Source organism: Sinocyclocheilus rhinocerous, unplaced genomic scaffold (assembly GCF_001515625.1).
Source record: "Sinocyclocheilus rhinocerous isolate Xijiao unplaced genomic scaffold, SAMN03320098_v1.1 scaffold366, whole genome shotgun sequence".
Classification (NCBI taxonomy): domain Eukaryota; kingdom Metazoa; phylum Chordata; class Actinopteri; order Cypriniformes; family Cyprinidae; genus Sinocyclocheilus; species Sinocyclocheilus rhinocerous.
Window position 1 is genome coordinate 301,472 of NW_015660877.1, and position 24,496 is coordinate 325,967.

The window sequence follows — 24,496 nt, forward strand, 5'->3', positions numbered from 1 at the left end:
GAGACCAAAATGCCTCGCTTACAACTCTGCCAAGCAGATAAGGTAACAATATGGGAAGACACTCAGATGTACGAACAATGTTTACGCAATCACAGCATCTCGAACAGGACATTAACAACAACAATATCGAAACACGAGAATTCACCCTCGAGTTACGGGGAAAAACGTGCTGCTGGAAATAACTGTACTGCATGAGCTGCTACTGCAGGAGCGTTTACAGGAATACAGCTCTGACTAGTCCTTCCTGAGCCATGCTGCAACGAGAAGGGAGGCAAATGTGTGTCAGACTTTCAGTAAGTACTCACGGTAAGAATGTGTCACATGAGCGCAAAGCCCTGATCACTCCCTGCTTAAACACATGCTGGCTGCAGGAAGACAAGATCCAGCTGAGTGTTCGGTGGAAAAGGGGGACAGAGAGGAGGAGCGAGTGTGTGACCTATGCTGAGCTTTGAATGTTAGGCAGCTGTGTTCTCATCTACTGTGCACTAGGTTCATGCTACGAGATTTAAAACAGATCACATGAGCCACCGTAATATTACAGTACACTAATTAACCATTGCTCTGCAAGGAGAGAGGAAAAAGGGTTGGGGTTATGGAGACACCATTGACAGATGGACTGAAAAACTTAAAATTGTACACTGGAACGTTTCACTGTGCTTACAACTTAGCGTGACTCAAATGTGGAAGCTATTTTAGAAAAAGATCCTTTGAGAAATGGTTTCTGTCATGTATTGAAGTAGTCATTTAAATTTAATTTACTCATTTGCTAGCTGCTTTTATCCAAAGCGACTTTCACTGTATTCAAATTATACCGTACATTTGATCAGTACGGGATGTGTGTTTCCAGAGAACTGAACTCAAGACCTTGGAATTTATTGCACCATAATCTACTAGTTGCGCTATATTAATACATTTTATTAAAGGCGGGGTAAGCGATTTCTGGTAGCCAATGTTGACATTTGAAATCACCAAAACAAACACGCCCCTACCCCAAAAGGGTCTCGCCCCACACATACGTACGCAACCCAGGCAACGATTAGTTCTGTGAAACAAAGCAAAACCAATGTTACACCGTGCCTACACCAGACGCGAGTGGCGCGGCGTGACAAAATACTATGGAACTCATTATAATCAGTGATGCTGTCTACACCATAGATATATATACATATCTATGGTCTACACTGGATGCGGTGCAGCACGACAGGACAAATCCCCGACAGAAAACTGCTGCTGCGTTCTATTCATGACGTATTGACACAAATTTCAAATGATTTTCAACGGTCGCTTTGTCGCGTCCAGTGTACTAGACAGACTTTAGCTGTTGCGGCGCAGACACGGTGTTACTCTCCTATCGAGAAGAAACAAAGCAACCTCTGCGTCCGATCACAGGCCTTCCGCTGATTGAGTTCTCTCCAGCACTGGAAAGCTGATCCAATATTTACACGGGTCCTACTTTTTGCCTTAAGCCTTCTTTTGTTCCGCAGACGTTTTCCTCCTTTTTTTTTTTTTCGCCATCTCTATCTTTCTGTCGCTCGGCTCGATCTTTCTGTCGCTCAGCTCGCTAATGTCCGTCCTGTGCACTGAACGCTCTCTCCTCCACATCATGAGTAGACACGCCCCTTACTGCTGATTGGCTACAAGTTTGTTTTGCTAGTCGGCCCGAATCAGTTTTCTAAAGCATTTTTGAAAAATCGCTTACCCCACCTTTAATTCTGTGTTAGCATGTTTAGAACAGCATTCGCCACCTCTTTTTAATAGTTTAATGCAATATACCTTAATGTTCAAAGGTTTGTGGTTGGTAAGATTATTTTTAATGTTTCTGAAAGAAGTCTCTCATACTCAACAAGAACACATTATTATTTGAAATGAGATTATTACAAATCAAAATTACTGCTTTGTATTATAACAGTTTTTAAAATGTAATTTATTCCTGTGATGACAAAGCTAAATTGTCACATGATCCTTCAGAATAGGATCATGTGACAAGATGATCAAAAGAATTTCCCGATATGACTGAAGTCCTGACCTCATGTGTGTACATAATTTCAATTTTTAAAAGTGATTTTCTTACGTCTAAAACTTTTTAACAAGGAAAACAAATACTGACTGTCCCTTAAGACAGTACAACCAGTAACTATGATGTTTACCTGACTATGGTCCATAAGAGGACTTGGTGATGTCAGCGAGAAAGAAAGATGTTTCAGAAAATATTACATTTTCATGAAAGATTATGAAGATTTTGATTTCAAACCAACTTTAAGGTCAGAATGAGGGTTATTTATCAAGTAAAACATGTATGTGTCATTTAAAACAACAGATCAGTCTTCTCTCCAGCTCACATGGAAAGCACAGAGACACGCAGTCAGGAGTGAGTGAGAGAGACAGAAAGAGAAGGAAGCCCGTTCCTGAGGCCTCCCCTCATTAGCATAAAGTGAAGCCCGGTAGCAGTAGGCAGCATTGCAGTGTGCTTGAACCTAATACAGGCTGACAGCCTCACGCACCCTAGCCCTGCCTGCATACACACACACACACACACACACACACTCTGCGCAGACGCAGATCTGTCAGGCAGCTCTTCTCACTCAGGAAGTGCAAGTGGCTGGGCCTGTTGCCTTGCTGCCTGTTACCATGACAAACACAGTCAGCTGGGAATCCACCCAAAGAGTTGACAAAGAGAGCGAGAGAGAGGGAGTTTGGGGGAGAAGAGGAGCTGAGGAAAGTTAAAGAAAGAAATGTTTCTCTTCGCTGCTTCTGAGACGATGATTCTAAAACAATAAACGACTAGCTGGAGAGAAAAACAGGTTATGTCTGCCGGAGATGGATGTGCATTCCAAAGCATGGCGTTTACATGCAGAGCACGCAAATAATTCATAAGATGGAGGGTTTATGAACAAGTAAACAAGATTTACAATCATATGCAGTCCAGTTCAGTTAATTTAGGGGGGGGGGGGGGTGATATTTAAAACTATAAGCCATGAGATGATCACTAATACAAGTTTGAAATTGAAAAATAACCCAATAAATAAATGAATAAAAGAACAGTGACATAGACATGAGCACAAATGATATTCAAGATATTAAAATTAAAATAGTAACATCCATAAAAATGTTAGACTAGAGTCTTGCCAAAAAGTTGAGGATGCAATTTCAGGCTGTTTTCGAGAGGTTATTGGAAGGATGAGTAACAGAAAATGAGTCTAAGAATGGCTCAAATAATACAAATAGCATCTTGCACTAAGCAACTAAAAAGTCACAGCAAATTTGTGTTCAGATCTGAGTGATTTAAAGAGACAGACAAAAATGTAACTGTAAAAAAAACAGGCAAAAATCATTGAGAACCACAAACTGTTTAGTCTTTCGTTGTGGCTATAAACTCACCCAGAGTAGCCCTATAACTGTATGCCATTGTCTGAAGCTTTCAAGAAAGTCTCTAGCAAATAAAGTTTCCCCACAGTAATCCACACAGAGGAATGCCACGGCAGCTGAACGCGTCCTTGTGACTCACGCTGAGGAGTGGATACGACTGTCTGCAGCGCTCAAATGCCACTGCCGCCCCACCCTACGCATTCCTTCTGATTGTGCTTCTGACTGCTTCTGCTTCGCTCCATCATTTTACTTTCATCTTCAGCGTGAAAGGTCAAAGTGTGTATTCTTCTGCTCCCTAGTTCAGAAGTACACTGGCCAGGGAGTTTCTAGGCCAGTCCAGTTCCATTGTCAGAATCATTCCACTGCTCTGAAACATGCAACTAGAAATTCCCAGAAAGCATCATAAAAACTAGTATAGATTTGCCACTCACGTGCACATCCCTAATTATTATTATCCGCTTATTATTCAGGAATTATATTTGTATTTAATTTTAATTTTTTTAAATTGGTTAATTTATAATTTTTTGTGGCTTTATTATATTCGTATGTATGTATGTAGCTTTATGTATTCCATTAAGTACTTGTTCTTTTTTTCCAGACAAGCACATATTTTATAACAGTTGTAGCTATAACAAATATGACACAACCAAAGAGACAGACAACATGGGTGGGAAGATCTTCACCACTTCTTGGTTCTTTGACTCTTTATGCTTGCCAGTTGCAAATTACCTTTACCAGAGTGACTGGACAACCTGTACACTGGCTCCTGACCTGGATATATTAACCATAGGGGGACAACAGGAGGAGCCAGAGAGGAGGAAAAAGAGGGGAATGTTGAGTTCTCCTCAGTAAGAAGTGCTGGGGCAGCACACAGTGTTCCCTCATGCAAAGAGACATTCATAAACAGATAACCTGTCTCTTTGCTCCCTAATGCACCAGCGCTGAGCAATGACCCTGAGTGAAAACTCTCCAAGGAGAGGAAAAACACAGTGTCAAAAAATGTCTCTGGTGCAAGACGGGCTTTATAGAGTTTGACAAAATGGCTAGCAGAAGCCCACCTTTAAAGGACACCTTCAGAAGCGCAACTTCGATCCCAGTTATGGCTCCATCCGGTAGCTAAGTGTCTGAGACACAGCACCGGATAACGGTGGAATTAACGTAAAAAAATAAGGCAGAGGCCTTTCGGGAGGAGAGCTCTGACTGAGTTGTCAGAGCAGAGTCTGGAAATATGTCAGGGCTGCTAAGCAGGCTGTACGTTCTGTTCCAATCCTACACACAACACATACGGCACATGAGGGACCGGGTGTGACGCCGGAGCTTCGGCACTGGGTGTACTGGTGGAGATGGAGAATGCGGCAGAAAGGATGGTGTGAGCAGGCGAACAAGTGCAGTGGAGAGGATGGAGCACAGAGTTTTCAGTGATATTATGATCCTGTAACAGGATCTGCACGTTTCCATGCCTGTGCTTCAGAGCTCCCCTCCCCCCTCACCTCCACACAGTGCTATTTCAGATCCGGAGGGTACTGATTCCCACAAACACACACATACACACTCACGCTGTCTGCAGCTCTCAAACACCTGCAGAAATAAATGCACGAATGTAGACAAAGTCACATGCATGCTGCGAAACACTGAGATTTACTAATGCAAATGGGTGCATTAGACATAACGGACATAAACACACATAAAGGACATGAAGCAGATGATGCTACTGGTTAATGCTATTTTGCCCATAGGGATTTTTAAAAAAGTATTTGTTTAAGAGTTTTAAGCCATGAACCAAAACAACCAGCTATGAGATGAAACACAACATTACAAACTTTATGGCAAAAATCATGTGAAAATCAGACAAAAGGACAAACGTACAATACTGTTTACTTAACGTCTTTAATAAGGGAAATAACTACAGCACCATCTATCTATCTATCTATCTATCTATCTGTCCATCATCTATCTATCTATCTGTCTGTCTGTCTGTCTGTCTATCTATCTATCTATCATCTATCTGTCTGTCTGTCTATCTACCTATCTATCGCTACTTGCTGGTCAGTGCCACTTGGAATTAAGGGGAGGGGCATTCTCATGCTAAAGAACTGATTGGACAAAAATTTAGTTTATTATCACCAAAAGAGAAAGACTGCATATTTTAAACAAACGTTATTTTTGCCAACAATTAGGAGTAAGAACTAACTTTCATACAACTCTAATTGTGCTTTAATGGGGTCTTCAATGACGATGATGATAGGAGAGGGGAGAAACTCACAGTTCTGTAGTCTTATTGTACAGAAACATTTCCAGCACGTTTCACCATCCGCTCCACCTGGGCTCTGTACTTGCTGTAATTTGTTGCAGTGCAAAGATGGAGTGTCATTTATATGGGAACTCCTGATCAAGGCTCAATGACACTGAACAAACAAGCAAAACAGTAAGAAAGTGAGACTAACGGAAACAAATGGGAAAGAGGCAAGACAGATAGAGAGAAGGCTATGGGAGAAAGGATAGACGGAGAGAGAGATGTGTGAGACGGTAAACATAGAGCGATTGAGACAGACAGATGGAGAAGGCCCAGACGCCACAATCCCACACAGCACCAAGTGAAAGCTGCAGGGGTCAGTCAACCGTCTGACATCTTAAAAACTAACAAAATAACATGTCTGTAAAACTGTCGCATGCTGAATCTGTACTGTACCTCACCCCTGCCTGTTGTACAGTCTTTACTATACCATAACGTCTTACACTAAAGACAGTCAACTAAAAGTGGACAGATATGCATCTGTTGCTTTACTGCAGTTTTTTAGAACATGATCTCACTTGTATTGGCCAAAACTGAAATGTAATAAAAGAAAACATCAGTAACTAGGCAAGCAAGTCTGCACTGTGTAGCCATGTAAAATTTAGAGCTGTCTGTCTTTACTTTCAGAGTGTATAAGAGCTGATGAAAACTCATTCTGCAACTAATGCTCTTCAAATTAGCAGATAAGATGTCCGTTTGTCACAGCTTTTTTGGGCCACTGTGAGTCATAACTAGTAACGATATGTAAAAAGAGTGAGTAATGGCTGATATAATTCTGCTACATTATATATTTTTTTGAATTTGAAAGAATTCTCTTAACAAAGCTGAATTTATTTGTCGAAAATACAGTAAAACAGTAATATTGTGAAACATTATTACAATTTAAAACAACTGCTTTCTATTTCAATATATTTTATGATTTATTCCTGTAATGCAAAGGTGAATTTTCAGCAGCCATTACTCCAGTTTTCAGTGTCACATGATCCTTCAGAAATTATTCAAATATGCTGACTTTGCGCTCAAAAAAACTATTTTTCTAATTACCAGTGCAGTGTTAAAAACATCCGTACTGCTTAATATTTTTTGTGGGAACCATGAAGAGGCATTGTCCAATGCAAAGATCACCCAACTAATAGGCCTAGTGGAGCTATCAATCTAACAACCAGCATAAAACTGCAATTTTACTCTCATAAATGAAGGATAGATAGAGAGTAGATGACACACTTCAGAGCAGGCAGAGCTATGGATCTCGGTCTCAGAGAGCAGCAAAGACGCGGCACATACTCTGAGAAGCTTCTTTACGTCAGCAAGAGTAACAAGACAACCCACATTACAGATTTCCCCACAGGCATTGAATGTTGCAAAGCACTGTATCATGCACATATACTGTACACACTAACACTGGAGATGTTCACTTTGTTGGATACCTTATGCATAAATTAAGGAATGTATGAAAAGTTTGCACGTATGTTTATAGAAAACACTCACAGTAATTTCACACTTAAATCATTCCCTAAAAAATTCCACTTAAGCTGTGCTGTAATATACTGTATGTTGAACAAAAAAAATGGGGAGTGCAATATAAGAGAGGAAAGATTAAAACTTCCCTTAAACTTCTCCTAAACGTCACACTCCTGTTAAAAAACAGCTAAATAGTAGCTGAGAGAGGAACGCAATTCAAACCGGTTTGACCAGAGGGGCAGAAGTCTTGGAGCACTATGTGAAAGTGTAAGATAGGCACGCACACACACACAGTTACACACACCATTTAAATGAAAATAAAACTCAACAAGCAACAGGTGATGGAAATGAAACTATTAAACAATAATTATTAGTCTTCCTTCTTTTGCGTTACTAGTCCTCCTCTTTTCACTAATCAGGTACAGTATCATATCTCATTTCAAGAGACTAGACTGTGAGACGGGCTATTTTACTGAAAGTAATAGTATATAACTGAAAATTATCTAATTCACAAGACTAACAAATAAGCCCAACTTTGCAGCATAAACCTGAGTGGCCCATCAACATGTACTGGTACAGAACAACTTTCTGATGTCCACTCTTCAAAAAGTCAGCGAGGTGATTTCTGGACACAGAATACACCCACTTTGTGACATTTACAATTAAATGAGGGACAAAACCTCATTTTTCTTCTGTGACTGTGTTGCAGGAAGGAAGTGCACATTTAAAGATGACACGGAGAGTACAACATGTAAATGTCACAGAGTCAGTCTTTTTGTTTAAAGGAAATAAGACAGCAATACAACGCTCAGACTGACGAAAACAGGGGTTGTAATCTACTTTGCTTAATGTGAACCGTGCATTCACTAGAAAATCCAACTGGACCTTGATCCTCTGAATTTACTGAGTGCATGCATGCATGTGAGTTATTCGGACTTTGAATGCCAGTGTGTCTGACAAGGATAGCAACTGCAAAATAACTTCTGCTGTGAGTCGCCACAGATTTCACTGACTTCTTTACATTAAAGATAATGAATAAACAGTTTAAGTGATGAAAACAACATAGTATCTTCACTACACTGTTATAAACTTACTGCTGCAGGTTGTGATTTAAGATTTTTCTTATAAAATTAAACTCCAAGTTTAACTCTGCTGTTTCTACAGTGTAATTTAAAGTTAATTTTCAAAAAACAGGGTAGAAAGATATTGCTCACACACTACTGAGACATAAAGACACTGTCCCTCACAATCCCCCCACTGCCGTTTTCCAGTATGTGAATTTGTTCCATGACGACCAAATAGGCCTACATTTATTTAGCTTAATCAGAAGCCAAAAATAAAACCATCTACTGTGTCAAAGCCATTCAATGCCTATTTACCATCTAATCAAAACCATGTCTAATTCAACCGTGACGTGAACATTCAACTTTGTACAAAGCGAGACTGTAAAAAGCATCATAATGTTATAAGAACATCTTATTTTCATTCATTTAACATGTCACAATCATTTCAGAGTTTCAATTTCATCAGCAGTTAAATTCAAAGTGTTTGCAAATTGCAATAAACATGCTGCCACTTTGATTTTAGTTAAAAATCAGTAAACAAAAATGAAACTTTTCTATTTGAATGAGTTGAAATTGTTTACAGATACAGTAAAGCCCAACATCATGCTCTTATCTAAAATTTTAAAAACATCCGATTTTAGTGTAAAGTGTCTGTCTGGTTCTGGATCTCTGTTCTAGAGCTGAGCTCTTCAGTCAATCGGATCAGTATCTTTAATATCAGTACAATAGAGCGCAACCATAAAAACATTTAGAAATATCAAGATGTTCAATTTGACTCAACTGGCGACTCGGTTCGGCTACAGAGTGTGTCTGCCTTGGGTTACGACATGCCTGTGAACTTTCCTAAGATCGCACCGACCGCCAGACAACAATGCACGAATACACGTATGACTGTTGCCCCTGCTATGTGCAACATCAGTGACGCCGCAGCGTTTCCACGCCACTTACATGATCTCAGTTATTTATGAATAAGCTCCGCGCTTACCTCGTCTACTTCAAGTGGAGGAATAAATTGAAGCATCGGGATGGATCTTTGTTTTATTGTTGACAGTCGGCACCGATAAAACTCTCGCAGCTGATGAGGAAGGTCGGCAGTGAGTTTGTGGAGAGAGAAAAGGACAGCAGACTATCCGCGAGACTGGAGTCAGTCACTATGACCGACACATTCGCCTTCCAATGCGAATGACGTCGAGAGAGACTTGTGCTCGACTACACAGAGCCTGGCCTCGGAAAAGTCCAACCCCTACACGCGCAAGCAGCACCCACTAACTCTCGGGCTGTGTCTCAAATACTAGCTCGTTGCCTACCTAGACAGCGTCACGGGCGCGTTGCGAGACAGCGACACTTGCGCGAGTTGAACTGACGCCGAAAGGCGTCTGTGATGAAGTATGGCTCAATAGGTTTCGAGACATGGCTTTATTCTATCTGTACTATAGCATATAGGCAGTAGAAATGGGACTGACAAAAGTTTTGTAGTCGACATGTCTTGTTTCATCTGAACCTAATAGCGCATGAAGCTCTTAAAAATTAAACAGGTTTTGCTCGGTGAAAGGAGCTGCTTAGTCTGCAGAAAATGTGAATAGACAACTTCAGCAGGTCAAACTAAATTTCATACAAACAGTTTTATTTTATTCTAAGGAGTTTGCAATTTTTTACTCAAATGTGAGACTGTTTAACCCCCAGATTTGTGTACTTTTATCCATTTTCTTATAATAAACATTAAATACTGTGTTGTATTTAACCCAGCATTTGTTAGAGTGTAGGGTTGCACTTTTAGCCTAAATTAAGCTGTCGGTCAGGCTAGCAAGTGAAGGAAAATATTTGTTTGATCATTTTTACTTAAGTAACAGGGTTGAAGTTTGAGCATGAGGAATGCAGTCAACATGACAGTTTGTGTTAAAGGGGTCATATGATGTTGCTAAAAAGAACATTATTTTGTGTATTTGGTGTAGTGAAATGTGTTTATGCAGTTTAAGGTTCAAAAAACACATTATTTTCCACATACTGTACATTATTGTTTCTCCTCTATGCCCTGCCTTGTCGATTTTTACAAAGCTCATCGGTCTGAAAAGCGAGGTGTGCTGTGATTGGCCAGCTATCGCTTGTAACACTCCAAAGAGAAAGGAAAAATTGAAATCGCATCATATGACACCTTTAACATTGAGAAAATGGAATGTGATTATTTACTGCCATGCTGTAAAAAGTGTTCAAATCATGTTATTATTTTACATTTTTAAATAATGTTACAGTTTTTGTAATGGGGGGGCGGGGGGTCATGCTTTAAAAGGGTTGTGTACAATGTTGGACACCACTAAATATTGCATTTCTTATCATTAAAAGTTCATAAAAAAATGTTTTTTAATGCATACATAAAACAAATAAATCCGTTTTTTTAATGCTTTTAAACCATGTGATACCAAAGTGTACTGTCATACAAAGGCAAAAAAAAGAGATGTTCTTGAGTGCATGTAATGAAAAAGGGTTTGTTTGTAAAGAGTGAGCATATTAGAGAGCAATATGCAGCATGCTTGACCTATAGTTCTCAACAGCTGCATACTGTATGACCTTACTGATGATGCTCCTATAGAGGCCTCAAGCTATCGAACTGCCACCACATGGCAAGGACAAGCACTGCATGGCTCATAACCTGCTTTATACTGTATCCCTCTAAATTAATACTCCAGCTGTATAATAACAGTTAAACATAAGACAGTTCAATCAAATAATACAATTCAAATGTATAATAAACAGCTCACAACTTTGCTGCCAACATCAAGCATATCTGATGCAAAAAGTCATCCTTTAAAACCGTCTAAATGATTGCTCTGCCAGATATAAATACACATCATTTTAAACTGGACACAAGATGACATATGAGATCATAAAAGTGGCACACTTCTTTTAAGCAATGCATCATCCCGGAATAAAATGCTTCACTGTCTGCCCTTATTTTTAGACTTGACCCCCTGTATTTATGTGGCAATTAAGCATTATTTCCAAAGTAAATACACAATTCAAAACACATAAATAAACTTTACTCTCTCTCCAAGGGAACCAACTAACACAGTTTGCACACTTCAGCAATGCAGTGTGATTTATTGCCACCACTGCAATAACACAGGGCACGTTTCCATACAGCGTACACCGTTCATGTACTATCGCCTGTGTATTTGGCAACGAGGCATTACGGCAGGCACAACGCTCACCTATTTTAAGTCAGCAGCATGCTTAGGTTTAGGATGTTGCCTCCTCAAATGTTAGAAAAATTCTTGCATATTGCACAAACAAAAAACAACAGTGAATTGCACAAAACATACTAACTTTATTAAACATCTAAAGCCACATACACATCTCACACTTCTCTATAGAGCTACGGCTCTCAAATTTCCCACATTAAAACAGCACTGGAGTGAACGTGAAACAAAAAGCAGCGGTGTCAATCCATGTTCCTGTGTCTATCTCCGTGTTGTTATAAATGAGGAGGAGAGAGCTGAGCAGAAGGGTGGTTCTAAATAAAGTTTCTTCAAACATGACATATGTAAATGTATTTTCTGGGATTTATTTGTTTTTGGTGTATTTTTGTATATTATGAAATATATGTAAATGTCTATTTTTAAATATTGTTGTTTTTTTGACATATAGAATTGTAGATATACACTACTATTCAAAGGTTTGGGGGTTTGGTAAGATTTTATTTATGTTTTTGAAATAAATCTTTTATGCTCACCAAGGCTACATTTATGTGATAAAAATACAGTAAAAGCAGTTATATTGTGAAATAAATATTATAATTTAAAATAATTGTTTAAAATGTTATTCCTATGATGCCAAAGCTGAATTTTCAGCAGTCATTACTCCAGTCTTCAGCGTCACATGATCCTTCAGAAATCATTCTAATATGCTGATTTGCTGAAGAAACATTTCTGAGCAGAAGGGTGGTTCTAAATAAAGATTTCAGGTCAAAAACAGGAAATGGCTCAGTGAGCAGTCGAGGTAGGACGGAGTAGTGCTGGCCGCTGGGCGGCATCTACAACATCCCCTTTGTTCCCCCACACTACAAGCAAGGAAGCGCAGCCCATCCCATTTTTCTCTCTCTACCCCCATCTCCCTGTGTCTCTCTTTCTCCCCTCCCTTTCTCTCTCCCTCCGGATCTCTCCTGCCTTTCTTTAAGAAGCCTGTCTTATACGTTGTGACAGTGTATGATCATTTGTTGTGGGAACCTCCCAACAATTGCCTCTTCAGCAAGAGCGTTGAACATGGCACGAACAGTGTGGGCATCCATTCAAAAAAAATCTGAGTCATTACCGAATAATGAGCAACTGCTTTATTTCCTGAGCTAATCCTACTATGATGTGCAAATCTTTCGTATTTAAAGGCATAGTTAACCCAAAAATGAAAATGTACTCATCATTTACTCACCCTCATGCTGTTCCAAACCTGTATGAATTTCTTTCTTCGTTTGAACGCAAAAGTTGATATTTTGAAGAATGTGTGTAACAGTTGCTGGAAGCCATTGACTTACATAGTATAGAAAAAACTATGGAAGTCTATGGAATGGCTACCAGCAACTGTTTGGTAATTGACGTTCTTCAAAAATATCTTCTTTTGTGTTTAACAGAAGAAAGAAACTCATGTTGGAACAACTTAATTGAGAGTTTAGACAGGATTTTCATTTTTTGGTGAACTATCCCATTTAAGTTGAGAAACAAACAAACAAACAAAACTCTTAGTAAAGTTTTTATTACATACAGTCCTAAAAATAAAGATTCCAAAAGGGGGGTTTCAGAAGAACCATTTTTCCCAAAAACCTTTAAGTGAACAGTGAAAAAAATTAGAATGAAAAAACTGTTTTTTTTTGTGCAATAGAAATGTTCCATGGATGTTAAAAGTTCACCCAAAAGTAAAAACTCTGTCATCATTTACTCAGCTTCATGTCATGCTTACCTTTATGAATTTTTCTGTGGAACAAAAAAGATATTTTGAAGAATGTCCAATGTTGAAGAATTTTTGTCCATATAATGAAGGTCAATGGGGTTCAAAACAACGTGGACAAAAACAAAAATTCCTTTAAAATATCTTCTTTATGGTTCCACAGAAGAATGGTTTGGAACATCATGAGGGTGAGTAAGTACTGCTAGAATTTTAATTTGAGGGTGGGTGAACTGTCCCTTTAATTGAAAAGCCTCAGAACAACAGGTCATGCATGACTGATGTAAAACGTGAAGCCCTCCACTCCATGATATGACGACAGATATTTGGTGTTGATATCACCAAAAGTGGTGTGAAATCACGCTGTTCTATTACACATAGTCATGCAAACAAAAGAGCTGCTTGATTGCAGTGCTGTTAATTACAAGCCTCTTCAGGGTCCCAGTGACACAGACACACAGGGTTCTGGTGCCAGCAGAAACGGCCCAGACTAAACTCCTGCTAAACCCTCCCCTCCACACCACAGTCCACTCCACTCCTCCTCTACACTCCGTTGAGTACCCTTGGTACGTCTGTCTCCTTAATTATCTAATTTGGCTCATTATCATGCAGACACACTTCAGCAGGGGGTGCTCCCTCATCTTATTGCCATAACTGATTGCTCCTTCAGAAATCATTCTAATATGCTGATTTGCTGAAGAAACATTTCGTATTATTATCAAAGTTGAAAAGAGTTATGCTGCATAACATTTTTCAGAATTCTTTGATGAATAGGAAGTTCAAAAGTACAGCATTTATTTGAAACAGAAACCTTTTGTAACGACTTTACTGTTACTTTTGATCATACAACCTTGCTAAACAAAAGTATTAATTTATTTTAAAAAATTCAAGTTTCTGTGCAATTACATAAGTTTCGCATATCTTTTCTTGTCTCATGACTCATGAGTATGAGCATGTTAAAACACGTTTCAATAGCACTGGGGTTGAAAAAAGTACTATTCATTTCTCTATATGTAAAACAGAAAAAAGTTAGAGTCCATCTAAACTGTCTGTTTCACAGAATCAATTTAAAACTGACCCAATTATTTGTCATGACTCAAAATAAAGAAAGCCAAAAGTCAAAAGACATTGCTCATACATTAAAATATTTTGTTAAAAATATATCCAAGTAAAGATTGCTGTTTATTACCATGCAGTGGTATATTGAATATAAATAATAAAAAATAAAAAAATCAAGAAACATTTTTCCTGGATTCATCAAGCTTTGATATATTTTGTTTTAGCTATTTAAAAATAAATGCTATATTTATTTTGAAATATTTGCCAACAAAGGCTGTTGAAATGGATGGTTTCTCTGAATGCAGAAAAAAATCATCCTGAAAAATATTTTCTTGACTATATTGCCCAGCCGTAGCGGCCAGGGAAGGTCAAGAAGTCAAAACCGGTCTGAAATCTGATTCCCTTCTGTTCTTCATTTATTTATTATTCACCGCGGTCGGTCCGTGTCTGAGGTGCACCACGTGCCAGGCTGTCAGACAAGCATGACATGAATCTCCCCTATGCGAATCCAGCTGCCCACTTTCCCTATGGCCAAGGTTATCGCATTTCCCTCCTGTGCCGCCTCCACATCAGAATCAGACCCTCACGACCCAACCCCTCTTGCTGCATACATGTGCAGAGCAATGCTACAAACCCTGAGTCATGCAACATTTCAGAAAGAGAAACCTGGAGGGAAAACTGAGATATATGAGAATGTGTGTGCGTTGCAGGAAGTGGGCAGGTAAAGAAGAGAGGACAAGATAAAGAGCGGAAACACAAAGAACTCGGATATTTAATTATAGGGATCATCTTAACACGAGCAAGCGGGGGAATTTACAAGAAAGCCTACTAGCAATGCTGTGATAACATTTATTTTAAAATAAACAGAAAATGTGATAGCTGGATAACAATCATCATCTCGATAGCAAGGAAACAGAAGATAAATGAAAAAGGGTTATTGTAAGTCATCCATCACTGCTCTCCCTAAGGTGCTGTGTATTATGCTATGAGGCGTGCTGTGCTTTAAGAAAAAAAAATTGAAAGAACGCTGAACTTTGTGTACACACTTGTGTTTTATCCCATTTCCATGGTGATTATGCAGAACAATATTGATATAACACAACGTTTTCCAACCCTCCTCCAGACATTCGTAGGTTTGCACGTCTCGCATGAACATACGCTCACATAAATACACTTACACACCCCGATTGGAGCAAAACCAACGCAGTGATGGTTGTGGTTTTGGAAGTGGACTCCATATATGACAGGACACCATACATCATGCTGTTTTTCTCTTTCATTCTGTGACTCTCCTGGCTGGGGCTGGAGAACTTCAAAACGCTCAAGATGTGTTTATTGGGAGCCAATTTTTTGAGTGGACACAAAGACCCAGAACGAGCGGAAAGGTCTTACATTAATGGCATGACGTTTTGGCACAGAACATATTCAATAAAATCCGGCAGGAAAAGGAAGATATTTCATTAAAGGTTGGTGCCACGACTAAAAGGAAATTCTCTGTGGGAGGATAAAGAGATAATAATTCAACGTGAATATGAAGGAAAAGGGTCAATGACACGACACTCTTTTTTTTTGTCTGTCCGCATCTATTAATTTATTTAAAATTTTGTAACTCATGCAATGACTTGAATTACTATAATTTTCAGTTGAATAAATAAAAATTAATTTTGATACATTTTTTGGGAGGCATAAGGTCTAAAACGCCAGTGTGATACAACTCTGCTGCTATTATAATTAAGTGGAAAAAGGGTCCCACTTTATATTACGTTGCCTTAACTACTATGTAATTACATAAAAAAATAAGTACAATGTACTTATTGTCTTCATATTATATTGCAAAACACTTTTGCTGCTACTGAGGTGGGATACGGGACAGGATTGGTGGTATGGCTATTTTTAAGGGTGGGTTGAGGTGTAAGGAACGGATCAACAGTGTAATTATAAATGTAGTAACAGAGATTAATTACAGATGTAATTACATGCAGGTATTTTTAAAAATATAAGTACAATGTAAAAACATACAAGTACACAATAAGTGCACTGTACCAAATGATTAATTTAAATGTAAGTACATAGTAAGGCCACTTAATATAAAGTGGGAACAAAAAAGACTTTTCTTGACAAGAAAACCAAATTAAGCATAATCTTGTATTATTATATCTTAGAAAATTAAGGGGGGAAAACATAAAACAGGAAAGATATCAGTAGAAGACCCTTGTTAGAGTCAACAGGCCTCCTAAAATATAAAATAATTTGACCTTTTTAATACAAGGCAAAGTTGTAAATCATCATGTGGTAATTCATTGTATTTGTTTAAAAAAATACCGTGAAATATATATTTGAAAGTGTTATTGACAATAAAGATTAAGATTATACTCACATGTACAGTATTCAAGGTGTAAGGAAAATACTTTTTACTTGAGATTTCCACACCACATCAAATACTACATTTCATATCATTACATTTAAACTTTTCTTAGTCCACATGACAAGTGCATTTATATTTTTTAATGTTGTTGTACACTCTTATTTGTCACTGGCACGTTCTCTGAGTGTGTCTGTAAGTGTGTCCACTGGCTCCATCAAAACTTTATCACGTGTGCTTGTGAGTAATTTGCCATAATGTCTGTAAATAATGTGTTTAAATGAAAACATAACTACATGGGCGAGCACGAAAACTAAGCAAGTCTTTCTGGTGTGTGTCTGTGCACTTAATGCCCAATGAATTATTGCATTCCTATTGTGCTATTCATAGACTCACGACTAATGTAACAGTACCAAACCCATGTTGGGAGAGACGGTAATTGCAGAAAACAGGTACGTTTCTACAGTGGTCACACTTGACGGCAAACATTCTCCTATCATGAGTTGCCTTTTTTCTCCGGCTGACTAATTCAATAAACATTCCAGCGTTGGACATTGCACTGTCTGCAAACATTGAAACAGTTTTCTCTAAACATATTGGATATTTGTCTTTCTCACATCAAGCAGTTGTCTGATAGGGTACAGTTGTTTGATCAGTGGTACGGACAGCATCACTGATTTAAATAAGCATGAATTTATGAATATTAGTCACAGCTGAAGATGGTCTGAGTCATAAAAAAACCTGTTTTCACCAACATGGCTTCAAACTAAAAGACATGACAGAAGAAGAAGAAGAAGAAGAAGAAGCGAAAAACAGCAGGTTTCAAATGAAAAAGATCGAATGTCTTGATGAAAAACAACTATCATTTACCAATCATTTTTGGTATTTAGGGCTTCTGCATGCCAGCACCTCCATATTCAACATGCCTCTTGTGTTTTCAAAATTGTGGACTCCTAAAGAGTGTCTTAAATCCCAATTTCCATGTTCTTCTTTTTTTCCCCTAATTAATTTTGGTATTTTGTGGTCCACTGCTTCAGTTATTTTAGTTTCTGTTTACTTGCTGAAAACACTACAGCATTTGTTGCCGTGTCTGCTCCCTCTGAAATGGCCTGTTGAAGAGAATGAAGCCACAGATGTCACTAAGAACATCAAACACAGAAAAATGAAAGGCACCAGAGTGCTTAGGATTGTGGGTAATGAAATGATTAGACGACCCTGGACCGAAGCCACTGCTGAGATGTCACTTGGGATAAGAGCTACACCAATAATCACTGATCACAGTGCGATGTTTTCATACCAGTATCAATATTAGCCAAATTCAGAGTTTGATGACCCAATTTATGTCCTGTAAAACAGAAAAATGAGACAATAATTACATATTTGCAGTCCAGACTCCCTTGAGCCAGGCCATTTATGGGTACATTGTTCAGCCCGGTCAGTGTGGTTGTTCGAGGAGCACAGTGGAGTGATCTTTGCGGTGGGTGCGTATGAGGAGTCTGTTTACAATGGATGGAGGAAGACCCTTATGGAGAGAGTTTGCTGCTCCAATAACTAAGGTCCAGACTCACAACTCTATAACACAAACACAACATTAAGGTCACTATGAATCTCGTGCTGAACATTTTAGCAAAATGTACATTTTAGTCAGAATTACTGAGCTCCTAATCTATTGCGCTCCCTCTGTTGAACGTGCACTCGTTCAGTGAAGTCTGTGAAGTTTAACAAAGACTAACTTAGTGTCAGGACAATTCTTTATGCAACATGAAAAATACTGCCATGGCTTTATAACATTTAAGATAAGGATACACCCGAAAGATGTAAGTTATGCACAAAGTAAAACAGGTCTCAAATGCATTAAGCATGTTTCTTTCTTCTAAAACGGTCAATCAATCAACGCTTGGTTTATTTTATTTTATTTTTTGAAGATTTTTGGCATTTTTGCCTTTATTGTGAGAGAGGGGGGATGGGATCGGGAAAGAGCCGGGACCCGAACTCGGGATGCCCGAAGCACAACAGTGCTATATGTCAGTGCACTTGCTGCCCGCGAGGCTATTGGCACCTGAAATCGAGAATTCTGATATTAAAATAGAACATGTTGTTTGTAGGAATGTTCTTTTAAAATAACACCAGTGTCTAATGGTAACATCCTAAACTGTAAAATGACTGTAAAAACTAATTTTAAACAACTTTACAGTTTAAATGCAAATTTTGAAAAACTCAAAAAGTTTTACAAAATCATAAAACTCACATTTTAATAAATATTAATAATTTAAATAACTGATTAACAAATACTACATAAATGGTAATATTGTGTAATTTTATTACAATTTTACAATATTTTTCTATTTTAATATATTCTGAAATGTAATTTATTTCTGTGATGGCAAAGTAGAATTCTCCGCATCCATTACTACATAGGTTAATATGTTGATTTAATGCTAATGAAACTATTTTTCTTATTATTGTCAGTGTTGAAAACAGTTGCTGCTACATATTTTTGTGGAAACCATCATACATTTTTTAAAGTATTCTTTGATGAATAGACAGTTCAAAAGAACATTAATATATAATTACAGTAAATGTAACAAATGTTTTACTCTCACTTTCAAACAATTTTGTGCTTCCTTGATCAATTATTGTATTAATTTCTTTCCAAAAAAAATAAAAAAATAAATACAATTCTTACAGTCACTATCCATGGTATATCAATGCCTGTAACTCTCTACATCTCGTTCCCTTTTTGTGACTACATTTCCCAGGATCCTCTTCAACACAAAGCCATCTGAACTAATTTGCTTCAGCAGTCACTTTTTCTTTGTACTAATTGCACTCACTTACACAGTGATTACCTGACCTTCATAAGAGCACTAATGCCTCTTTCGGTTAATATCAGCCTCCTTTTCCCTCTCTTTTTCCCTCTCCTGGTTCACACACACACACACACACACACACACACACACACATATTAGGCTGCTGTATCTGTGTATGTGCCTCAGGGCTTCTCCGGCAGAGTGAAAGAGAAAAGCTTTGGCCATCACAGCTGTTCCCAATGCTTTAGACCCCATTGCTCAGCAACAGAGAACAAAACAAAAGCACATCCCTCCCCTTCAGCCCTTTCCATCTCCTCCCATCCTCTCCAGCACCACTACCATACAAACTGTTCGCTCTGCCCCTGCTCACACACACACACACTTCTGTCCTCATACCCTCACCCCTCCCACCATCCTCACACACAAACACCAAGTCCTTTGTCCACATTCACTTGGCAAAATATATATTCTGCACTAAGAGCGATTAGGAGTCTAGCCAGAACAGTAGTACGAACAGTAGACAACTCGTGTTCTGCTGAAACAAACCAATAATTAAACAAATCAAACTAAAGCTCCATACCAACTTGTCATTTTTGTTGTTGTTGTTGTGTTTCACATGCTGAGGAACTTACTAAGGTAAACACATTGTCACAAGTCTAATCTGTCAACATAAATTTGGGAAAGGCAGTCGGAATATTTGAGGCTAAAATAATATAAACTTTTACACAGACTACATCCCAACAATGGCAGCAAAAATCACATATATTCAGCAAATGCGTATAGGCCCAGGCTAAATGTAAACATTGGGAGCAGTGAGACAAGACATTATTTTAACTGGCATGGTAAATATAACATTGGGTCGAAACATTGAAAGTATGTTAAATGCTTCTTGCCCAGTCTAAGGCACACATATTGCTAGTCACAAGATACAGTGAGAGGGAGGTCAGACACAAATAAGCAAGGGGACAATATTGGGCCAATATTAGTATAATAAATGTAAAACAAATTTTTTGATATTGACTGATACCAATATATCGTGTATCCATAGCAGGGTGTTTGATATTGACAAAAAAATTATATCCCAATGTTGAAATATCTAATGATTTTAAAAAAAGAAAGGAAAAAATAATATAAATAATACGCCAGTAAGTGGCACCAAGACACAGCTGTAATGAGTGAGTCACTGAGTCATTCATTCAAATAATTTCTTCAAATGGCTAATTCATTCAGGAAAGAAGCAAGTTATGTGGTGTGCACTACATCACAGTATGTAATACATTTGTATTTTAAATTATTTTGCGACCGTTACAAAGTATGTTCTATAAAATATGAATGCGGATGAAATTCAGACATACTACATCCGCCATGTTGTTACTGCCATGTGACCAACCAGTGTCAGTTGTGTCGCTTTACTGCCATTCACAAATCCTCTCCGATGGGATAGTAAAGAGACCATCGAATGCGCAATTCAGAATCCCGCCGGAAGTAGTAGGTCATCCAGGTACTCTTTGCCTTCGTTTTTCGAATACTATCGTTTTGGACATACTACTATGTTTTTATCCTACTGTATAGTAGGGAATTTTTTTATTTTGGACACAGCAGCTATCTGTATAATATCTACCATATTTCAAATGCGAAACAGAGTGAAAACAGACAATAATGACACTATTGTTTCTAAAATGTAAGTTAATTAATATGAACTTATTGTTTATTAAACTGTTGTCAAACAATATTACATTTACAATCACAATGACTTATGGGAAAAAGCAGCACTCTTTCTCCTGTGATATTGTTTATCATATGATATACACACAAAAAACAAGAACTTATACAGGGTAGTTTTATGCCCCAAGTATCTCGAATTTTCGGTGTATTTTTGTTTTGTTTTGTGCATAGTGATTGAAAACACAATAACGATCAGCTCACACGTATTGCATATTGCATTATATATATATTGCACACCCCTAATCCATGCAATACAATTTTTGGTTAATTTCCAGGTTTAAATTAATCTCTGAATCCCAGATTTTCAATGTAATCGTTGACTTTTGAACCCCAATGCAGGTTTGTAAAAAGACAAAGACTGACATAAACTTTTCCAAACTTTATGTTGGACACCATAATGAGGAGGATTAAAGAGAATACAATAAGTGTCTCCTAACAGTGCTTTAAGTTTCCCAACAGCCAGCTGACAACAGGGAGGAGCAGTGCCTGTCAAACACCAGGTCACAACACTGACAACCCACCCAATCACCACGAGCAGGAGGGCGTGAATCTCATATGGCACACAGTGCCCACAGCCTTTTCTCACACTCAGCCATGATTTTGACCCTGACATGCTAGGTGAACGAGTCGGATTAGATATCGAGCATCTGTTTGATGAAACGGTGAAGGCGTCTGAATGGCGTGCCTCTCTCTGAGACAGCTGCTGTGCTATTAGAGCTTCTGTAGATGCTCCAATGGTTCACACTTCAACATTGAACACAAGACAATAACAAAAATATAAAAATATGTTTCTCTCTAAGGGATGTCTTAATAACCTTCACCTTTATCGGAAGTCTTCAACCATTTTCAAGCTTTGGGACCCTAAGTTGATGTTACATACTGAACACACTGCATGTTAAACCTTACCTATATGAAAAAAATGCCACATCAATGTATTTATACTTTCTTATACTTAAACATCACAATTTAAATGTATTTAATATATTAAAAGTTTTTTGTGTGGGTGTGAAGAAACATTTTGCTGGACTTTAATGTTAACTTGTAATGAAAATAAAAAAATTAATTGAATTTTGATGGATTTTTTAAATTAAAATTCACTTTTGACTTTTGTATTATTTTTTTCCCTTTAAAACAATAAATTAAATGAAATTAAAAATGTTAAATACTCATTGTTCCAAAGCAGTTTTACAGACAACAGAAAAAAGAAAAAAAATTATACACAAAAAAATTTAATAAATAAATTTTTTTCACAAATATTAGAGACCAAATACTTGGAAGACTACCTGTTGAAGATCCTTAGTCTATAACTTTTGACTATTTTTTTAATCAAAATGTATCCGTCTCAGTGCTGTTCAAAAAACTTTCAATACACTTTATCAATTTTAAAAAATAGGCTGTCAGGCCATCAAAACGTTTCGAAAGACCACTGCTTAAAAGAGTGAACTTGCTTCAACACGTCAGCTCCATTGTTTCGTTAACTAAGAGGCCTTTTTGTACAAGATAGTTATTTTACAGCTTCTGGTGGCGGAAGAAGAGAAGTTGGCTCAATGTGGTGTAATAATAGACAGTTTTATAATAAGAGTCGAGTCGACTTTGCTCCACTCCACAGACATAATGAGGAGGCTGGACGAGAGGGCCAGGCATGTGAGAATGCACCCTTTATTCCTGCAGCTCAGAGCCTCACTAAAGCCTCTGTTGTGCGGTCTTGGCATACATTTATGACACAGGGCACCAAACCAGCGCCGGTTATTCATCTTTGACTACAACATGGGGCTCAGATGTTAACACATGGTGCACACTGTGCAATGAGTCCACAGCAGTTAATCAGCTGATAATTACCCCACTGGTTTAAACACAATCACGACCACAGGCACCAGAGCGACTGTGGAATGACAAGAGGTTTATTATTTAAGTACTCTGATAAGGTACCAAGCGTGCAAAGTAATGACACCTTGTGAAAAAATTGTATAAATTGAAACTAAAGTTGCACATCAAGACATATCTGGTGTTGGTGGCAGAAAATAATAAGCTGAGGTTTGTAACTTGTGTGAGAGATTGAGGTTTGATCTTTCTTACTGTACTCAGTGTCCTGCTGCCTGTCTGATAAGATCCCAGAGACAGACACACCCCAGGATTCTCCTCATCTATTATTCAATAATACCAACAATTCACCGCACAATCAGACTAGAGAAGAGACCATTTGAAAAGCAACAACAATGCCATGTCTCTGACATACAAAGAGATCAGGCAGGATGCAGGACTTTAATGTCTATGTATGCTACCTGCTTCTTTGCATAATGAAATGAACCAAAGGTAATAGATCAATAAACACAATACTGTAAGAATGGTTTCAAATTAGTAATCTCTGGCAGGGCAAAACCAAAAATGTAATTCATCCTGGATGATACTGTCCCCTTCAATTGTATTTAAATGAAAATTCTGTCAGCATTTACTCACATTTATGGATAAGAATGTATTGGCTATGTATAATTGCAATAAGTGGAGGAACTTTCAAGCATCTTTCAAAAAAAGCACCATAAAAGACTCATGCACTATATTCTATGTATAGTTCAAAAGATTGGGGTCACAAAAAAAAAAATATATATATATTTTTTAAATGTTTTTGAAAAAAGTTATACTCACCAAGTCTGCATTTATTTGATTGAACATACTGTAAGAACAGTAATATTGTAAAATACAATTTAATACAATAGAATATATATATATTAAAAAAATATACAATTTAAAATATACAATTGTTCTCTATAGTCAAATGTAAAATTTTCAGCAGCCATTATTCCAGCTTCAGTGTCACGTGTTCCTTCAGAAATCATTTTAATGCTGATTTACTGATTGAGAAATATTTTTAATTATTACCTTTTCTAAAAATAGTTTCATGATTTTGTGGAAACTGTGATACATACCGCATCCCCCCCAAAAAAAAAACAAAAAAAATTACTGACCCCAAACTTTTGAACAGTATTGAGTCATTATTCACTGGCACATTCATTACAGTTCATGAGAGAAATAGCAATAATTAATTGTTTTTTTTAATAATTCAGTTAATCCAGTTCATAGAAACAATGAGTATGATTTTTTTTTTCACAAATCACAATGATTTTATCACCCAAAACTACATGATTTTAGAAGATTTAGAATATGGCACACAGTATAAGGCTTTAATTCATCCTTTTTTCAAAAGCAACAGCCACTATTGACTGTATATAGACAGTGCAACCACATTTTTAATTTTAGTGTTCAAAGAAGAAATAAAGAATGACATGTGGGTAAGTAAATGATGACAGCATGTTTATTTCAGGGTGAACTGTCCCTTTAAGACATGTTCACTGCATGTCAGAGAGATCTTGTATGTCCAGCAGAAGATGTGTGCTTCAGTGCTTAGTCATCAGAATTCCACTGTATTCTG

The 24,496-nt window shown here is 37.7% G+C and overlaps 1 protein-coding gene across 4 annotated transcripts in view; it reads right to left on the bottom strand.

The window, feature by feature from the left end:
- The window catches only part of LOC107725465 (SERTA domain-containing protein 2-like), a 33,198-nt gene that overhangs the window by 3,010 nt on the left and 5,692 nt on the right, over window positions 1-24,496 (bottom strand). For 2 of the 4 annotated variants that reach the window (XM_016534724.1, XM_016534723.1), the window contains exon 1: window positions 9,170-9,413. The exons of 1 other annotated variant lie outside the window; for it this stretch is intronic. The gene's annotated coding sequence lies outside the window, so the exon portion shown is untranslated. Of the gene's footprint in view, window positions 1-9,169; window positions 9,414-24,208; window positions 24,494-24,496 lie in introns of those variants that run through there. One more of the 4 variants, XR_001638119.1, reaches the window with a different exon arrangement.